This window comes from Rosa rugosa, chromosome 4, assembly GCF_958449725.1.
Source record: "Rosa rugosa chromosome 4, drRosRugo1.1, whole genome shotgun sequence".
NCBI classification, from domain to species: domain Eukaryota; kingdom Viridiplantae; phylum Streptophyta; class Magnoliopsida; order Rosales; family Rosaceae; genus Rosa; species Rosa rugosa.
The window spans coordinates 14,010,790-14,030,132 of NC_084823.1; positions in this window are offsets into that span (position 1 = coordinate 14,010,790).

Consider the following 19,343-nt stretch of genomic DNA (forward strand, 5'->3'; position numbering starts at 1 on the left):
CCACTAGAGTGATACATAAGTTTCTCTAATACTCGTTTATGTCCGTAGTCATTAGAGGTGATGCAAATGTACTCTTGTCCATTATCACAATGTGTTTCCACATGAAAACCATTGGCTCTTATATCTTTAAAACTCAATAGGGTCCTTCCAGCCCTAGGAGCATATAGAGCTTCAGTGACATTAATACTTGTGCCATTTGGCAACATAAACTGAGCTGGTCCTCGACCATGAATAAATTGTGATGGTCCAGCCATCGATCGTAGTCACAGAAAATCGACTAGGAGTCATCCATAGAATTAGTTGCCTATGTCGCAATATAGTATGTGTGGTGCCACTATCAACAAGGCATTCCAACTCTCCAGGAAACATACTGAAAAAGGGTTTTTTGCACCAACAGTGTCTGGAGACTTGGGTGACTGACAATATGATACCCGAACTTACAAAGTTATCAAAGTAATACCCAGACTCAATTTTTCTTATCAACGTAGTACCTGCGGTCGATTTCCGTCACGGTGCCGTTAATCCGAACACGTGTGAAGCATGTGAGGCACTGGATGATGACAAAAAGACTGATTTGCCCTAAATGTAGGGTCATATCTGACATTTTACCTATTTTTAATAAAAAAAAAAACTATTGACCTTTTATTTTTTTAATCATTTTTTTCTATAGTCTCGTCTTCTTCCTCTACCCCTTTCGACTTCTTCATCCTAAAAGCCCAGCTTTAAATGCAATCTCTCACTTTAGACTCTACTCTACCTCAATTACCATGCTTGACCATTTTCTGATATACCGGCATGAATTTCTCTTGTTTAAACTCACGATATCAACTGGAAATCTGTTTCAATTTGAGGTAATTAAGGGTTCATTCTCAGTCCTCATGAACGTTTGGTGTATTTTAGGCGGCAAATTTCTGGGTTCTTTGTTCTTGGCTTCTAGGTTTGTTGAGTTTATGGGTTTCTTTTTTTATCAAACAATACTTGAATTAATCAATAAGAACTCAAATCCAAAATTTCATCTTCAATAATTGATCAGATTTTTTTCTGCTGGGTTCAAGAACATGAATGAATCAACGTTGTTGTGATTCTTCTTTTGCTTTTTTGCTGGGTTCAAGAACATGAAGATGAAGAATTGCTGGGTTCAAGTGTTACCAACATGAATTTCTCCTCTAAATTCATGAAGACCATTTCCAATTCGTCTACTTCCTCTACCATTTCTCTTGATTCCAGTGAATATATGGGCTTAGAAACCTGGGTTGGCCTTGTGGATTTTTGCTGAGATGGTGCGAGGACGAAGAAGACGAAGAGGGCTTGGAAGAAAGGTCTTCATCGCCGGAGTCGGCAACGGGAATGAGAAGCTCTCGATCTCGCGGCTCTCTGTCTCTGTTGCTTGCCATTGCAATTGACGACGACGACTTCTCATCGCCCATCACCCACGGACCCAGAAATTTAAAGCAAGACCCAGAAGATGAACTTGAATGAGTTTGTATCAATTGATTGGAATTTAAAGCGAGACCCAGAAGATGAACTTGAACTTGAAATTTTCTTTTTTTTGTTGTTCTTTAAGTTTGTATTAATTGATTGGAACTCTAGAGAGAGAAAGATGGCATCATAATGGTTTGCTGGGTTTAAGAAGATGAACTTGAATGGGTTCAAGAACATCAACGTTTGCTGGGATTTCTTTTGTTTTTTTTTTTTTGGTTGCTTTTTTGCTGCATTTAAGATGATGAACATGGTTGATCAAAAAAAAAAAAAAAAGATGATGAACATAGAGTTTCGGGAGGAGAGAGAAAAATAAGTTATTTTTAATTTTGAATTTATTCATTTAGGGGTTGATGGAGTGAAAAAGTCTTTTTTGCCCTCATTTTGCGACTCACGTACGTCACACATGATTAAGATTGACAGCACCGTGACGGAAATCGACCGCAGGTACTACGTTGATAAGAAAAATTGAGTCTGGGTATTACTTTGATAACTTTGTAAGTTCGGGTATCATATTGTCAGTCACACAAGTCTCCAGACACTGTTGATGCAAAAAACCCTACTGAAAAATAATAAAGTTCGAAATTAAAAAATGACTTGATGCATAAACTCTTTGCAAGCGTACGAATCGTGTCAAGTAAGGGAAGTATTTGGACCTTAGTTTATCGTACCTCGGGGATTAGGTGTTGGACCTAACCAAGATAATTGGCGGTAGGATACTAAAAGCACACAAGAAAAATAAAAAGTAAAATAAAAACTATAAACAATCAAGGCACCAAGCCTTGGCAATGCTCGGCTTAGCTCACACCAAGCCAATTCAAAGCCACTAACTTGTAGCCTCAAGATGGGTATACACAAATGAGTCGATGGATTTAATATTTGAGAATTGAATTGAACTTAACAAAAAGTAATAAAATGCAAAGCTATTAATAAAAATGTAAGGAAATTAAACTAGAAAAGTGCGAACAATATAATGAGAATGTCGGGTGCTAGGGAGGTTCCTTCACCCAAATCTCATGTGTCGGAAGCTAATCTAATGTAGATGCAAATTTCTTATTTTGGCGGTAGTCGTATCCAAGGCGGTTCAAGGCTCAAGGACCGAAATTCCCTTTCATGGTATTCCTACTCCGGTTCAAGGGTCGTAGGAACTCACTTCACATGAATTAGAGCCGGTTCAAGGGTCTCTAATTCACATCAAGAGGCCTAAAGATCGAGGAATTAGACTACTAAGCGACCCGCCCGCGCATTCACGCAACGGGTGTAAATCACCATGCTTATAACCCCTCGAATACGAAATTGAAGGTTTCTAGCTTAGGAATTAGAGGGGGTCAAGCCTCTAACTCCATCCTAGACATGCTCAAAATACACACCCTAGAGTTGACTAGGCTCCTAGACATGCATTTTAACCCAACAAAAATAGATATAAGCATCCATCATATGAAAATTGCATCCTTACATTAAAATAAGCATCTTTTACACAAGATTTGGACTAGGGCACACAACCCTAGCCCCCAACAACAAAACTACTCACTACCCATCACCAAACTAACATCAAAATACATAATTGAAAGAGAAAAAAAGTGAAGAGAAGTAGAGAGTAACAAGAACAAGCCACAAATTGCTATAGAGCAATTATGGTTAGCCTTGATTTATGGCTCCCACTTTTACCCAAATTTGATGTTTATGAAGCTCTTGATGCTTGGGCTCCTCTTTGAATCTTGTGAAATTGATGAAGGTTTGTGGTGGAATAGTGAAGAAAATATAGAAAATGGGTTGGAGGTGGGTGGTTCGGTGTTAGAGAGAAGAAGGAAGGCTGAAATGGGGTTGGTAAGAGAGAGGGATGGGTGCGGCTGTTGGAGAAGAGAGAGGGTTTGGGGTGTAGGTCGTGGTCTATATATATAAGTGGGTTAATTATTGAAGTGGGTGGCTGTTGGTCTTCCAAGAGGAAGAGATGGATAAGTTACACGTGCTGAGTACGTGAGGAGGAGAAAGAAAAATCATGTTGATGCCAGCCACGTGTTGGCTTTTAATTGGCTTAAGGCAATTAATGTAATTGCTGCATGTTAATGACTGGAGGTGAACGTTTAATTAATCAGATGCTTGATTAATTAATCAAGCTAATGATTAATTAATATAACCTTTTCTCCTTTCTGCAATCTTCTTCTTCTTTTCTATTTTTCTTTCTTCCCCACTTTCCACAACCTTGAATATTTCCATATATATTGTCAAGGGACTAGCCGGGTTTCGCTCTCTAGCTTGCATTGACCATGGTTGACCGTATCGACAATTTCGTCATTTTGTCGGAAACTCCAATTTGCTCCAATTTCGCACAATTTTCTCTCGTTTTCGCAATTTCGCTTATTTTCTACAAAGTAAATAAAAAATGGATTAATTACATATTAATTGACATGGGGATTTGCTTATTTATAGTGTTTTAGATATAATTACACGCATATAAATGCGTATAATAAAAAAACATGTCCATGACATTGAATAATACGATACTTTATTAATAAATATAGCCAATGATTACATCAAAGTGTTAATGCTTTGATCCGTTGGGGATCTAATTTAACGATAAGTAAAGAGAGAGAGAGAGATTGACACAAGATGTATAGTGGTTCGCCTCCGCATGAGCGGGAGACTACGTCCACTTGAAAGCTTATACTAGTGTGTGTCGAGCCTTGCGGCCCAACGAGATTACAAGGGATGTAATGGGATGGATGAATTGTGGGAGGAGGCATTCCCTTTATAGATCAAGGAAGCCATCTCCTCCACTTATTCTTCGATGTGGGACAAGTTAAGTTACTATTCTAGTCTATTTAACATGTAGAAAGCCTATTTGTGTGGGCATGTTGACAAGGGCGGAAAGGTGGCTTCCCGACGTCGGATTTGCGACTTCCGGATACCGCCGCGTAGCCTGAACATAAGGCTACAAGATGAAAGTCTTGGTTGGGCCTTGCCATGTCTTGAGGATGTCCCAAAGTGGGTGTTACTTATGCTTGGTGACGTAGTAAATACTCCATATTATTGGAGGTATGTACAAGTCCCCGAAGTCCCCAAGTAAGAGGAGCTTATTGGTTGGGGAGTTCAAATCATGAAGTCATCAAGCATAAGTAACCGGGCGGTACGGAGCCCCTACAAGTCCCCGAACTCCGTAAGCAAGAAGGGACTCGTGAACCTGCACAACAAAAACAAAAAGCAGGCATACGTAGAATGCTCGTTGCATTGGGCAACAAATGTGAGTTGCATTGATATGCGTTGGCATATATAAACGGATGAGGTGTGTGATACATGTTGATGTATACACGCGAATGGCGTCGAGGACGATCGATTTATGACGGACAAACTCGAGAGCGCGTATGGCCGTGTGAGCATATGGATTGCATATGATAAATGTAAGTTGTATGAGCGCTGCGAAGGTAAGCGTTTGTTTGGTTGTCGCTTGTATTAATGGAACGCGAAAAGAATTCAATTTGTCGGGAGCGACAAATGGTAAAAGAATTCCATGTTCCATTAACGTGTGGTGTGTCGAGTAGACATGAATGTGAAGATTGGGAATGCCGGGAAGGCGTGAGCGGGAAGCTCGTGAGCGGAAGCTCAATGGGGCGCCGGGAAGGCATGAGCGGGAAGCTCGTGAGCAGAAGCTCAATGGGGTGCCGGGAAGGCATGAGCGGGAAGCTCGTGAGCGGAAGCTCAATGGGGTGCCGGGAAGGCATGAGCGGGAAGCTCGTGAGCAGAAGCTCAATGGGGTGCCGGGAAGGCATGAGCGGGAAGCTCGTGAGCGGAAGCTCAATGGGGTGCCGGGAAGGCATGAGCGGGAAGCTCGTGAGCGGAAGCTCAATGGGGTGCCGGGAAGGCATGAGCGGGAAGCTCGTGAGCGGAAGCTCAAGGGTTGGGCCCCTGCTAGGCCCGCTAGAGAGTCCCCGACTCCCCAGCCATGTTTGTTGAGGAGGAGCTGCACGGAGCAGAGGGTGTTGGGAAGCGATCCCAATCTTTGGTACCCAAGCGTCGGGGTTAACTGCCGGATCAATGGCTGCCGTAGGCTGTGTTAACTAGTCCCTTGCTGCCGGATCAATGGCTATTATGAGGCGTTGCCTGACCGCTTGGCGGTTTTGGTCGTAGACCGTGGATGTGTACAGTATGTATTTGCATGAAAAAATGACAAACACATAGAGAAAGCATGTACAAGTAGTAAAGTGGCCAAGGACATGTCGTAGGCATGCGTAAGGGTCATGGAGACATGTATAGACATGGCATCGGCGGTAGCTCAAATTGCAAGAGCGTAAGAGATAAGAGGAATGCACTTATCTTATGTCGATTTGGAGCGAGTTGGAGTTGGAATCAATGTAAGTACCCAAATCATGTTGGAGTTGTGCAAGCATGACGCTCCATTGCTTTAGCGGAGCATCCAAGTGGAAAGATGATAATCTCGCTGATTGGAGAAGTGATCGGTGATTATGTCTCCTTAACATAAGATAGAGTAAGTGATTAGTACTCTTTCCATATAATTAAATTGATTAAATATATATATGCCATAGATATCGAATGTACACATGTTTGAGAATGTCACGGTGGCCGGTAACCATAGTGATATTGCTGCCTTGTATATATGCATGGCATTAAATGATATATATACCTACAACTAGTGAAGTTACATGTAAAGACCAGATATGTTATCATGAGATATTGAACTTATAGACACAAGAAGCATGCATACACGGAATGCATTTGTGTCAAAGATGCATGAATACCCAGTTGCTAGAATGGTAGCACATGATCAAATTAGTCAAAAGTTATGCAAAAATGCACTTTCAGACTCTGACCATTTATAAATGACTACACCCACAGTAATGTAATTTGTAGCAGCGGTATTGAGTGAAACAATATCTTAATATTTGTGGTAGGCAATTAACCAATGACATGTTGACAATTCTAGGCATATATACTTAAATAGTCACATGCTTGTAATGTCTGTGTGGCTTACCCGTGCACAGCAAAAATGCTAATAGCAAGTGAGTTTATGAAGTGTCAAATATGCCCTTAGAATTGTCTTATGCACGTTTTAATTTGCAATGATAATTGGAGCTAGCATAGCTGACTATGTTATAGGCATATACTGCAATGACAACTGGCAGGATGTGGTATTCTTGTATCGAAGCAGGTAACTGTAATTTGGTCTTCCCACGAAGATATATGGTAGAGGGTATATGTTCAATTTCCTAGATGACATGTTCCTAGATGACATGTTTGGTCTAGGACGTGTAGGCAACAGGCAATAGTTATGCTTAAGTGTAGACACGTTATGCTTTATACCACAGATAAAAACAAGAGAAGCTTATCTTTGAAGCCTATTAGATCATTTTAGGAAGTAAAGCATAGCGGATACTATATTGCAGTACAGCAGACCACATCTGTTAGAAGCTATGCACTTATTGTACTGTTAACATGCGCCAAACCAGTATAATAATAAGAAGCACATAAGACAGGTTCAAACGTGGTTCGAAAACTTAGCTTGTTCTCTGGCTTTGCTATAGAGCTGCGTTAAGGTGATGAGCTGAAGGTCGAGAAGATTGACCGCCAAGGAACTGAAATGACAAACTCGGCATGTGCGCTAGCTAGGCGTCAAGTGAGTGATTGATGATATGCGCTGGGTGCCGATTTCGATCAAGGAACATTGAATAGGTGCCCAAAGTAGCTCTTTGGGTGTGAAGAGAAGATCTTAGTGTTCTGGGTTCCCACAGCTTGTACTTTCTCTTTCATTCTGCCACTTTTCCGACGAAGTAGAAAGGGTAAACGTGATTGATTTTATACTTGACGACCGTGTAGCTGACGTTTCGTCAATAATCCCCGTTAAGAAGCTCCGTTGAGGGGCTGATTGAGGCGGGGGCCGAGATAGATGGCGGGTCGAGCGTCGTGTTACGCACAGTAAATAATTGGGTGTTGGCGGCTTGCTGGCGGAAGAGTTGCTCAGCGGAGACCACCCAGCGGTGAAGCTGCTCAGCGGAGACCGGCGGAACGAAGCCTTGCTGGCGGTTGTGGCTGGCGGAACTGTGTCTAGCGGAGGCTAGCGAAGATGGAGGTAGCCAGCTAGCGGAGGCTGTCCGGGCCATGGCTAGCGGTGGAGGTGTGCTCGTTGAAGCTTTGAAAAAAAAAAAATTTGCTCAGCGGAGGTAGGCCGGCGGAGGCAGGCTAGGGGAACGGAGCAAAGGTTGCTGACCGCTGGGCATAGCTAGCGGTGGTGTGCCGCCGGTGATTGCTAGCGGGGGAGTTCGGCGGAGCCTGGTGTGCACTTGGAGGTGCAACTTGCAGCAGGGATTGCGCACCGGAGTCCGGCGGATGCTGAAAGTGTGGCGGAGACGCCGAGTTCGGCGGAGGACTAGAGCTGCAGAACTGGGGTCCGGCGGAACATGGAGTTCGGCGGAAGCTGGAGCTTGGTGGCGAACATTTCCGGCGGACTGGGTCAGCGGTTGCTGCCGTGAGCAGAGGAGTTGGGCGGAGGAATTGCCGCTGATGGATCCTTGGCTGCTGGTGGTGCAACGGAGACTTGGTGGGCAAGGTCTGGCGGTGCAACATCAGCAGAGGTGCTGGCCTTGCTGCTGGTTGGATCTGGCGGAGGAAGGTTAGGCCTGCCGGCGGAGGTTTTGCCGCTAGCGTGTCCTGGCGGACCGGGTTGTCGCTGACGGAGCTGTGATGGTGAAAGCGGAGTGCGCTGGGCTCTGCTCGCCGGCGGTTTGGCGAAGATGCCGGTTGGCGGCTGAAGATGGAAGTTGGGCGGGAAAAAACTACCGCTGAAGACTTTGAAAATGGTTCTGGGTGCCCAGAGAGATTTTCTGGGTGTCCAGAGCAAATTTGGCACCGAAATTTTTTTTTTTTTTTTGAGATGTCAGCGTTGACTTTTTGAGTCGGGCGTTGACCATCCACGCTCGGCGTTGACCAAGCCTTGACCGCCCCCAATGCTGGTGTTTTGAGCAATTTCTGCAAGTTTTGACCACTCCATGGGCGTTGACTAACTCCGCTGGGCGTTGACCACGTGTTGACCAGCCCGCAAGGTGCAAATTTCTGCACACTCTGCTCTAGTTACCGCCAAGAAACATTAATTCAAACACAAACTCAAAGAAGGAAGGAATTTCTTCAAGTTCCGCTAAGCAGACTTAGCTCATGGAAGGTGACGAAGCCAATTGTTGGCTTCCCACAGACGGCGCCAATGTTAATGCTTTGATCCGTTGGGGATCTAATTTAACGATAAGTAAAGAGAGAGAGAGAGATTGACACAAGATGTATAGTGGTTCGCCTCCGCATGAGCGGGAGACTACGTCCACTTGAAAGCTTATACTAGTGTGTGTCGAGCCTTGCGGCCCAACGAGATTACAAGGGATGTAATGGGATGGATGAATTGTGGGAGGAGGCATTCCCTTTATAGATCAAGGAAGCCATCTCCTCCACTTATTCTTCGATGTGGGACAAGTTAAGTTACTATTCTAGTCTATTTAACATGTAGAAAGCCTATTTGTGTGGGCATGTTGACAAGGGCGGAAATGTGGCTTCCCGACGTCGGATTTGCGACTTCCGGATACCGCCGCGTAGCCTGAACATAAGGCTACAAGATGAAAGTCTTGGTTGGGCCTTGCCATGTCTTGTGGATGTCCCAAAGTGGGTGTTACTTATGCTTGGTGACGTAGTAAATACTCCATATTATTGGAGGTATGTACACAAAGGTCCCAAAAAGTCTAATCCAAAATAAAGAAAATCAAACTTAGACAAATTGTAGTCACTCAGTCCGTTTGGTAACTCCAATCAAATATGACCTGGAAAGTAGAGAGTGATGTTGGTGGAGTGAGGCTCTCTTAAGTACCAATAATCTCAATTACTTTCCTAGACATCATATTTTATTGGGTGCACCACATAAGAAAGAGTTAATACAATTGTCATTTATTGACTAAGGCATATTGCCATTACAAAAATTCTTGGAAAATAAAAGGACTAATCTAATCAAAGTCTGCAACATTCTTCTGCACTTCATCTTCAGCTTTGAAGTCCTCAATGGTGAGATTAACGTCTCCACCATTTACTTCTTCTTCTTCTGCAAGGTACACTTCTTGCTCCCTCAGGTTCCTGTATGCCCTGTATCTTGCAGCTAGTTGCTCGCTTGCCTTGCATTGCTTGAACCAATGCTCACTTGATCCACATCGATGACACACATCATTGTGGTTGCCTCCCTTCAATTGAGGTGCACGTTGTGGGTGTTCCCTAGGAGGATTGGCACCACCACCACGACCCATGGTGCCACCACCATGGCCAGGGATGCCACGACCCCCTCTCCCACGTGTGGCATTGCCACCACGTGTATCCGCACCAAACTTGCGGTTTCCTTCCAGGTTAGGGCAGTTATATAGACACATACGTCCCTCATGTCCCTTATTCTTAGGGTTCCGCTCCTTGTGCCCTCCTTTGGGTGCATTATAATTTGACACACTAAAAATAGCCCGCAATTTAACCCTGTAAAATGTCATCGTTAGTATAGAATAAGTAGGGATCGTTCAAACCGGGGATTGAGGGTACACCTGTAATTGTGTAAACAAATAAAGAATTAAAATAATAAAGTATTATTTACAAAAATAATAAAAAGAATAAAAATATATACAAGTGAACACAAATAAGGGGGTTTTAGGATTATAGAATCGGAATTAAAATTAAATAAAATAAAGAAAATGTAAAAACATATATACAAGGGTGGAACGCAATGAACAAAGATCAAAACTACAATCATATGAATGAAATCCAATTACAACTCCTATAGTTGATTATTTATGTCATGAGAAATAAGTTGACCATGTGAAACGTTAATTAGCAAACGATTTCCCATATTTTACTTTCCTTGAATGTTTAATCTAAGTGAAAGCACCTAAATTAAACCTATTGAACATGCAATCATAGTCTAGAAAGCTAGCTACTCAAGATTGAACACATTCAATGCAAGAAGAACAAAGAAAGGATGTCAACCAAAGTGCACAACCTAGTATGAAAAAGTGCATCTATTTGCAATCCTCCTTAATTGATTTCGACTTTTGTCCAAAGCCTTCACTACTTAAATCTAGCTCCAATTACATGCATATATCATAAGTTGGCCACCAAAGAACATAAACATGCAAAAGTACGTTTTCTATAATCCAAAATCAATCAAGCAATCTCACATAAGCAACATATAAATCAACATATAAAAATCACAACTTTATTTCAAAACATATAAACTGGCTTTAAAATTTGCCCTTAACATCATGTTAACTATAATTCATAGTTCTACAAATCCAAACAAACAAAACCAAAAGAAGTTACAAGGAAAAAGATTGAATTACACCGTGAAGGGAGTGGATGATGAAGAGCTTGAGACATTGATCTTGAATCTTGAAAGCAAGGCTTCACTATCACGACACAAGGTGGAACGATGGCGGCTAGGATTACTCACGGCTTCTTCTTCTTCTCCTCTTTGCTTGAAGATGCAAAACTAAGAACTAGAGAATGAAAGGAAATGAAACTAAGAACTAGAGAATGGAGAGAAGATGGTGAGGAAATGGAGAGACAAAGAAGATGAAATGGATGAAGGAATTTGTCTAAGAACTAGAGAATGGAAAGGAGATGGAGAGACAAAGAAGATGAGATGGATGAAGGAATCTTTTGTTACTTCTTTGTAGCCTCTATTTATAGGCTATCAAGCCATAGTGTTTGTCCTTAAACAAATCATGATGGGCTAGGTTTGAGCACTTAAACACTAATGGAATTGTTAGGTTTAAGCACTTAAACACTAATGAAATTTGTTACGTTTAAACACTTAAACACTAATGGAATTTGTTAGGTTTGAGTTACTCTCTGCTCATTTTTCCTTCAATTAATTCTCCACCAATAATTCAGATTTTTCCTGTGACTTCTTCATAACAAATGTTCCTCTATGAGTGTAGATCATCCTGGTAGAATTTCAGAGTTAAATTCTATGTGGTTGGGCCGGAAACGCTGCTGGACTCCTTACAGGTCCAGTTTTCCAGTTTTGCTTCTGCAGAAAATTGGGCCGATCTTTTGAAGGCCTTCCACTTCTATCTGGATCTTGTACTCTTCATAATAAATGTTTCTTAGGATGTCTAGAATGGATCTGGAGAGTTTTAGCTCATTTTAAGTTCATTTGGTCAGGCGGCCGCTCCTTCTTCCTTGCTTGGCTTGGTTTCTCCTAGCCGGAGTAGGAAAATGTGTAAAGTTGACCTCTTTAGTACATTTCCATTTTTCTCCATCATTTCTAGGTAATTATGGACCTAACACTCATTTATTCTTCATCTACTCCAATGTACCTAAAAAATAGAAATTCAATTAAAAATCGATTCGTTAAGGAATTAACTAAGCAAAATGTGAGGAATTAACTATTAAAATACCACATTAAAATGCTCCTATCATAATTCGCCTCATGAACGCTCTTAGTTCCAATGGGCCTTGAATTATAATTCCTCACGAGTATTGTTAACGTTAGTGACCGAGGGGTCTCTAGTTAGCTTTAGAGAGAGAGAGAGAGAGAGAGAGAGAGAGAGTGACACAAGCGAAGTATAGTGGTTCACCTCCCGCCTTAGCGGGAGACTACGTCCACTTGAATGTTGTACTAGTGTGTGTCGAGCCTTGCGGCCTAACAAGATTACAAAGTGTGTTGTAATGGGATGTTGGATGTGGAATCTCTATCTAAGTGGGAGGAGAGTGTCATTTTATTTCTATCTTTCCATACATAACCGAAAAATGGAAAAGATTCTTCAAGAGTCTCGGGCCTTTTATAGGTGAAGGAGTGCTCTTCCTTTACATGGTTTTCGATGTGGGACAAGCAAAGATAACTATTCTAGTGTAGAAAGCCTAGTTTGTGAGGGCAACTTGGCAAGGCCGGAAAGGTGGCTTCCCGGCGACGGATTTGCAACTTTCGGATACCGTAGCGTAGCTTGAACATAGGGCTACAAGATGCAAGTCTCGGTTGGGCCTCACCATGGCTTGTGGATGTCCCAAAGAGCGTGTTAATTATGGTTGGTGAGATAGCAAACTAGCCTTGCTAGTAGAGGTATCTACAAGTCCCCGAAGTCCCCAAGTAAGAGGAGCTTCTTGGTTGGGGAGTTATACACATGATGTCACCAAGCATAAGTAACCGGGCGGTACGGAGCCCCTACAAGTCCCCGAACTCCGTAAGCAAGAAGGGACTCGTTTAATCCTGCACAATGAGACAAAAAACGCGCATATATAGAATGCTTGTTGTATTGGTTATTGTTCGTATTAATGGAATGCGAAAAGAATTCGATTTGTAGTGAGCAACAAATGGTAGAAGAATTCAATATTCCATTAATGTGTATGAACATGTAAAATATTGGTAGTTGTATATGTGGATCTTATGGCCATATAACACGCACAATAGATAGTGGCAAGTGTAATGGGTGTCTATAGTAATTTTGTGGGAGTAGTCCCGGTGACATAGAATGAAGCGTTTGTGAACTTGGGGCTTAAGTAAAACATGTTGGACATGATCGAGCAAGTTGGGTTGTTCGAGCAAGTTGGGTGTAGTTGAGTGTGTAGGCGCTGTGCGAGCATGCGAGGCGTGGCCCAAGCGCAAGTCGTGGCCATACTCGATACCCAAGCAAGTCGTAACCCGAGCAAGTCGTTTATCCGAGCATGTTTTAGTAAGTCGTAAGTGTCACAAGCTTCTAGATGAGTGTCACATATTTATTTAATTGAGTTGCAATTAAGTAGTAGCATGGCATATGTGTATAGCATGTACTTGTAGTAAAGTTGCTAATAACATTTTGTAGGCATGCTTAAGGGTCATGGAGATATGTATAGTCATGGCAAAGGCTCTAATTGCAAGAGCGCAAAAGATAAGATAGTGACTTATCTTATGCCGATTTGGAGCGAGTTGGAGTTGGAATCAATGTAAGTACCCAAATCATGTTGGAGTTGTCCAAGCATGACGCTCCATTGCCCCGGCAAAGTACCTTAGTCGAAAGGTGATGATTTCGCTAATTGGAAATGGTGTTCGTGCCTCGTCAACATAAGATAAGGTAAATGATTAGCAATATATCAATGAACTGACCGAGGAATAAAATTGATTAAATATGTGCAACGAAGATTTAATGTACACATATTTGAGAATGTCACGGTGGTGATCATGCGATATTGAATTTAGCTATTGAATTTAGATAGACATAAGCAACATATATACACGAAGTGCAATTGTCTTCAAGCATGACTGAATACACAGTTGCTAGAAAGCTAGCACAGAGATCATGTTGGTCACAAGTTGTGTAAAGAAAATGCAATTTCCGAATCTTGTCAATTGTGAATGACAAAGATTATGAGGAGTGTAGTAGCAACCTACTGATAATGGTTGAAACAATACTTGAATTTGAATAATGTCATGATATGAGGTTGAAGAGTAAAATATAGAAATATAGAAATATAGCAAATGTGCTATATTGGTGTGCCCCAGATGTGTTCTGTGGTCTGTGCTCTGCCAGTATCATGTATCTTGTTCAATTGTATATTTGTAAGATACTTGACATCTTTGAATTATGCCATAGAGTCTAAGTTAGACATGACACGTATAGGCAAAGGAATATATAGATTTTGGGGCTTGGAAATATATAATACACATGATGGGTTGACCATTAACATAGGAGACTAGCAAAGAACACATGTCAATATAAAATTGTGCATGCTAGTACATATGTTGCATGTTTCTGGGGCTTACATATATTGCATGTTTGCAAGCTATCATGATGTCTGTGTACATATAAATATCTAAGCTAGCATAGGCTGCATAGCCAACAAAATTAGCTGGCGTTAAGGGAAATATGCATGGCATTGACACCTGTTTTCACTGATGCGTTCCCTTGTAAACGAACTGATCATGCATGATGCCAAGACATAGCCATTTCGAAAATATCATGATGCTTGGTTGATGCATATTTATGATTCGGTTGGTCAAGAAAGACACATGCATATATCTGTAAATACGACAACCTGCTGTCATGGACTCGTAAGCACGTGTGGATAGCATAAGCAGACACCGAAGATATATATCTTTTTTTCAACTGGAGATAGCAGAAAACTTATCTGGTTGAAGTATATCTTTGAAACGCGCAGGGAGAACGTGATTTCATAGAGAGTAGCGTGAGCTGCTTGCTCGAACAAGAACTGTGGGTGCCCAGAGAGGAACAGAGCCAAACATGGGTGTCCAAAGCATGTGTTTTCTGGGTTTAATGATTTGCAGCGGGTACAGCCGATGACAGGCGGATGAGCTAGAGAGTTTTGGCTAGCGGTGGCTTAGCGGAGGAAGGTTTTACTAGCAGTATCCTTGGCCAGCTGTAGCGGTTGGCGGAGGAAACTTTTGCCAGCGGAGGAAGCATATTTGTGGGTGTTCAAAGCTTGGCGGTACCGCGAATACTAGGTAGCGGTACTTGGTGTTCAGCGGAGACACAGACCTCGGCGGAGACTCGGAGCTCGGCAGAGTTTGAGTTCAGCGGAGGCTCAGAGTGCGGTGGAGACGGCCGACTTTGAGCGCGGCGGAGGCCTTGTTCAGCGGAGGTTTGTCCAGCGGAGCGGACCTTTGGACTGCGGCGGTTTGGCCAGCGGAGGTTTGCCAGCCAAAATTTCTTGGTGTGCATCCGTCGAGCGCTGTACTGCTGCTGAAGCCAGTCCTGCGTCACAGGGACTTGGTGCTGGAAGAAGGATGAGCAAGATCATGTTTGATGGAAGGTTTTGCAGCTGAAGTTTGCCTCTGGCACTAGCATTTGCCGCTGAAGATTTCCCGCTGGCACCAGTGATTGCCACTGAGGCCTTTTTTTGCCGCTGGAGATAGAGTTTGCCGCTGGAATTTGCTGCTGAAGCCTGCTGTTGCTTTCAGTTGATCGTGGCGAACCAGTTAAGTTCAATTGGCGGATGCAGCTCCGACAAGTTCGGTGACGACGTCAAGTTTGGTTTGATGGTAATGAGTCTTGTAGCGGAGCTTGTCGGCCGTCATCCCGTATGAACAAGATGAAACTTGACGGTCCCAGACTTGGTTGTGCGCAACTCAGAGCTCGGCGGTTGGCGGAGTGTGTGTGTGGCAGTGTCCTCTTGGCGGACAAATCCCCTGGCGGACGCCCACTGCCCACTGGCGGTGCCGCTGAGTTGATGACCTTGTTGAGCCCGTTATTAGCGTTGAGGATGGGTAGGAAGTAGTCGGCGGTGTACAGTACAGAAATTTGAAACTCAAATTGGATTAAAGTTGATGCTCCGTTGATACCTAGGCTAGCGCCGTGGGCTTGGCCTTGCTCCGACTATCCTTGGCGGGGGCTTCTGGTGCTTGAAATTGACTCTTAGCAAGATACCGCTAGGTGCAATGAGATCTTTGGCGGAGTGAAGCCTAGCGGTGCTGGGTGTCCAGAGTAAATGGGCAAATTTTTTTTTTTTTTGGTGGCTGGCGTTGACCAAGCCATGATGGGCGTTGACCGACTCCGCCGGGCGTTGACCAAGCATTGACCGGCCCCAATTTGATGTTGAACGAGCGTTGACTCAACACTTTCGGGTCAAAGTTCGTGGTAGGTGACGAAGCCTTTGTGTTGGCTTCCCACAGACGGCACCAATGTTAACGTTAGTGACCGAGGGGTCTCTAGTTAGCTTTAGAGAGAGAGAGAGAGAGAGAGAGTGACACAAGCGAAGTATAGTGGTTCACCTCCCGCCTTAGCGGGAGACTACGTCCACTTGAATGTTGTACTAGTGTGTGTCGAGCCTTGCGGCCTAACAAGATTACAAAGTGTGTTGTAATGGGATGTTGGATGTGGAATCTCTATCTAAGTGGGAGGAGAGTTCCTTTTATAGGTGAAGGAGTGCTCTTCCTTTACATGGTTTTCGATGTGGGACAAGCAAAGATAACTATTCTAGTGTAGAAAGCCTAGTTTGTGAGGGCAACTTGGCAAGGCCGGAAAGGTGGCTTCCCGGCGACGGATTTGCAACTTTCGGATACCGTAGCGTAGCTTGAACATAGTGCTACAAGATGCAAGTCTCGGTTGGGCCTCACCATGGCTTGTGGATGTCCCAAAGAGCGTGTTAATTATGCTTGGTGAGATAGCAAACTAGCCTTGCTAATAGAGGTATCTACAAGTATGTTATCATGTTTCTCAGCTACAGACATAAGATTGATAAGCTGATGAAACCTCGTGATCCGTCCAGCATTGACCTCAGTACGATACTGCTTTGATACCACAATGGCTGAAACGGGGAAGGTGGAGAGAGTTTTCTCAATTAGCTCTTGCTCTGTGACAGGTTGTCCACAAAATCTCAACATGGACTGTAGGCGAAGAGCTTCTGAATTATATTCAGAAACAGACTTGAAATCAGCAAAGAGCAGATTGTTCCATTGAACCTTCAAGTCAGGGAGGAGGGAATCTTGGACATTGCCAAAGCGCTCTTCTAGCGCTACCCATAGCTCTCTTCTAGCGCTACCCATAGCTCTCTTGCATCCTTGATCGACATATACTCCAATCTGAGTGCTTTGTCCATATGACGTCGCATCAAGATAACTGCTTGAGCATGCTTTGTAGGTGTTCGTACGAACACAAGATCCGGGTTAGGTGCCTGGATTATGGGTAATATTCCCTTCGAAGTGAGGTGGTTCTCAACATCGGTTACCCAACTGTGGTAATCCGAGCCTGTTGAGTCAAGCATAGGAAAGTCGAGCCTTGGTTCATTCGACATCCTGAAAATAAGAAGAGAAGATATATTAGTTTCGGAGCTAAACTTCCACGAAAACTAAAATAATAAGATTTTCGAGCTATGCTACCAAGAAATCACTTTCCAATAATCTTTTGGATTAGACCAAACAATGATGTTTTAATATGGTCACAATTTGATGCTTACAGACACTCTTAGTCCGAGCACTATGAACACTCTTAGTTCATACGAACGCTCTTAGTTCGTCACAATTCCGCTTATTAAATACTCAAAACCATGTTCATATATTCCAAAATTTTGCAGAAAATAAAAGGAATTTAAAATACAAGAAAGCAGCAACTTTAATCATAAAAACTTACGTGATGGTTCTGGGCTTGAGAACACGCGCGTGGTGGGGCAGCAGCAATAATTGACAGCAGCAGCGGCAGCGGTTTTGTGCTGCAGCAGCAGTTTTGGCAGCAGCAGGCGAGTAGGGTACAAGCGAGCAGGGCAGCGCGGGATGGCAGGTAGGTTGGCAGGCTGGTGCGCACGAGATGCAGGCTGTAGGTAAGTTGGCGGGCTGGTGCGCACGAGATGCAGGTCGCGGGAGGCAGGGCTGCAGCGCAGGAAAGTAGCAGCAGCGGCAGCAAGGTGTCGGACAGGCAGGGCTGCAGCAGGGGAGGTAGGCTGGCGGGCTGGCAGGTGCGCGGCAAGAGCAGCAAGGCCTGCGGTATGAGGCTTGCGGCTAGGGTTTTCGGCAGTTTTGGTGATTAGGGTTTCAATTTTTTTTCTTTTCTTTTTTTTTCGGCTAGGGTTAGGGCTCGTGCTGATAACGTGTTGAAGTAAAATGGAATTGCAGAGAGAATTGTGTATTTTCATTGATAATAGGAGCCCTTTAAATAGGGAATTACAGAGTACATAAAAGGTAATAGAATCCGAACATAACTAGGTAATCTAAAACCTTCTCCTATTACAACTCAATGACTAAACCCTAGTTTGAAGAGGCATACATTATGTCGACATCCTTCAACAATTTGAAAATTCAGAGGAGGAAAGATATGCAATGAAACAACATTCAAATGACTGCAGACGCTGAAGAGATACAATATAGTAATCTACTGGCTTTTGTAACGTTTTGATAGAGATCTTGATTCCCAAGGGAATCTAGCCAAGGTAAACAAGGAAGATCTACCTACCTATTTTGAGATAAAAATTATAAAACTAAATTAATTTTTTTTTCTTCAAAAAGGTCAGGATCTATTAGGATACAAACAACACTAGACCCTAATACACACATGAATTGATATGCATGTAGAAATCAGATCCATGGTTGGATATGGAAGAGGTGGACGAAGTAGAAGAAAGACACAGGCAGGAAGCTGGTATTTGGAAGCCCTAATGGAATCTTGAGAACATGGTCAGAACTCCTATATAATTTGATGACTATGCATGTTTTGGTCACTTTCTACACTGGTCACTAGAAGTGTTGGATGTCTCGTAGAATGAGATAGATTCACACACTATCAACAAGACACGGAATCTATGCTCTTCTCCTCTTTCTCATACAGAAGAAACTAGCTAATTAGATGCATGATTCACATGACTTTAAGGATCCTCAGTTAATGTAGTTGTCCATATATACCTGCACCCTTGAGATGCCCTCCACACAAGACATGTCGGATCAAGCATAATACCAGAACCATACCCTAACACATCACATTCAAGAATATGTGGCTCTTCCATTTTACTGTAGTTAGAGTGAAATTATATGCACATTCAGGCAATTGAAAAGATTTCAATATCTTTTTTTTTTTTTTTAGGTCAGATCGCAATGGAACGATGGGATATTGATAAATTGAACAGGTCATGGAAACACAGAAAGCGTGATGTTTTTTAAATTTTAAATGACAAAAAGTACACTTTTCTGGAAAAATAAAACATCTCAGTGAGAACAGAAACAAAGATACATGTGCTTTTAAGCCTAGAAGTGAGCATTAATCATTGGCATACATTACATTACTGATGAGTAGTTAGTTCTCCCCCAGTTTCCCAATCAAGGATGTAAGTTGTTAGTCTCTCGTGGGTTAGGGGGAAGAGACAGCACTTTGGCTTCTTCAAAATTTTAAATATTCGACTCATATCAAGTGACATATTACCAGCCTAAT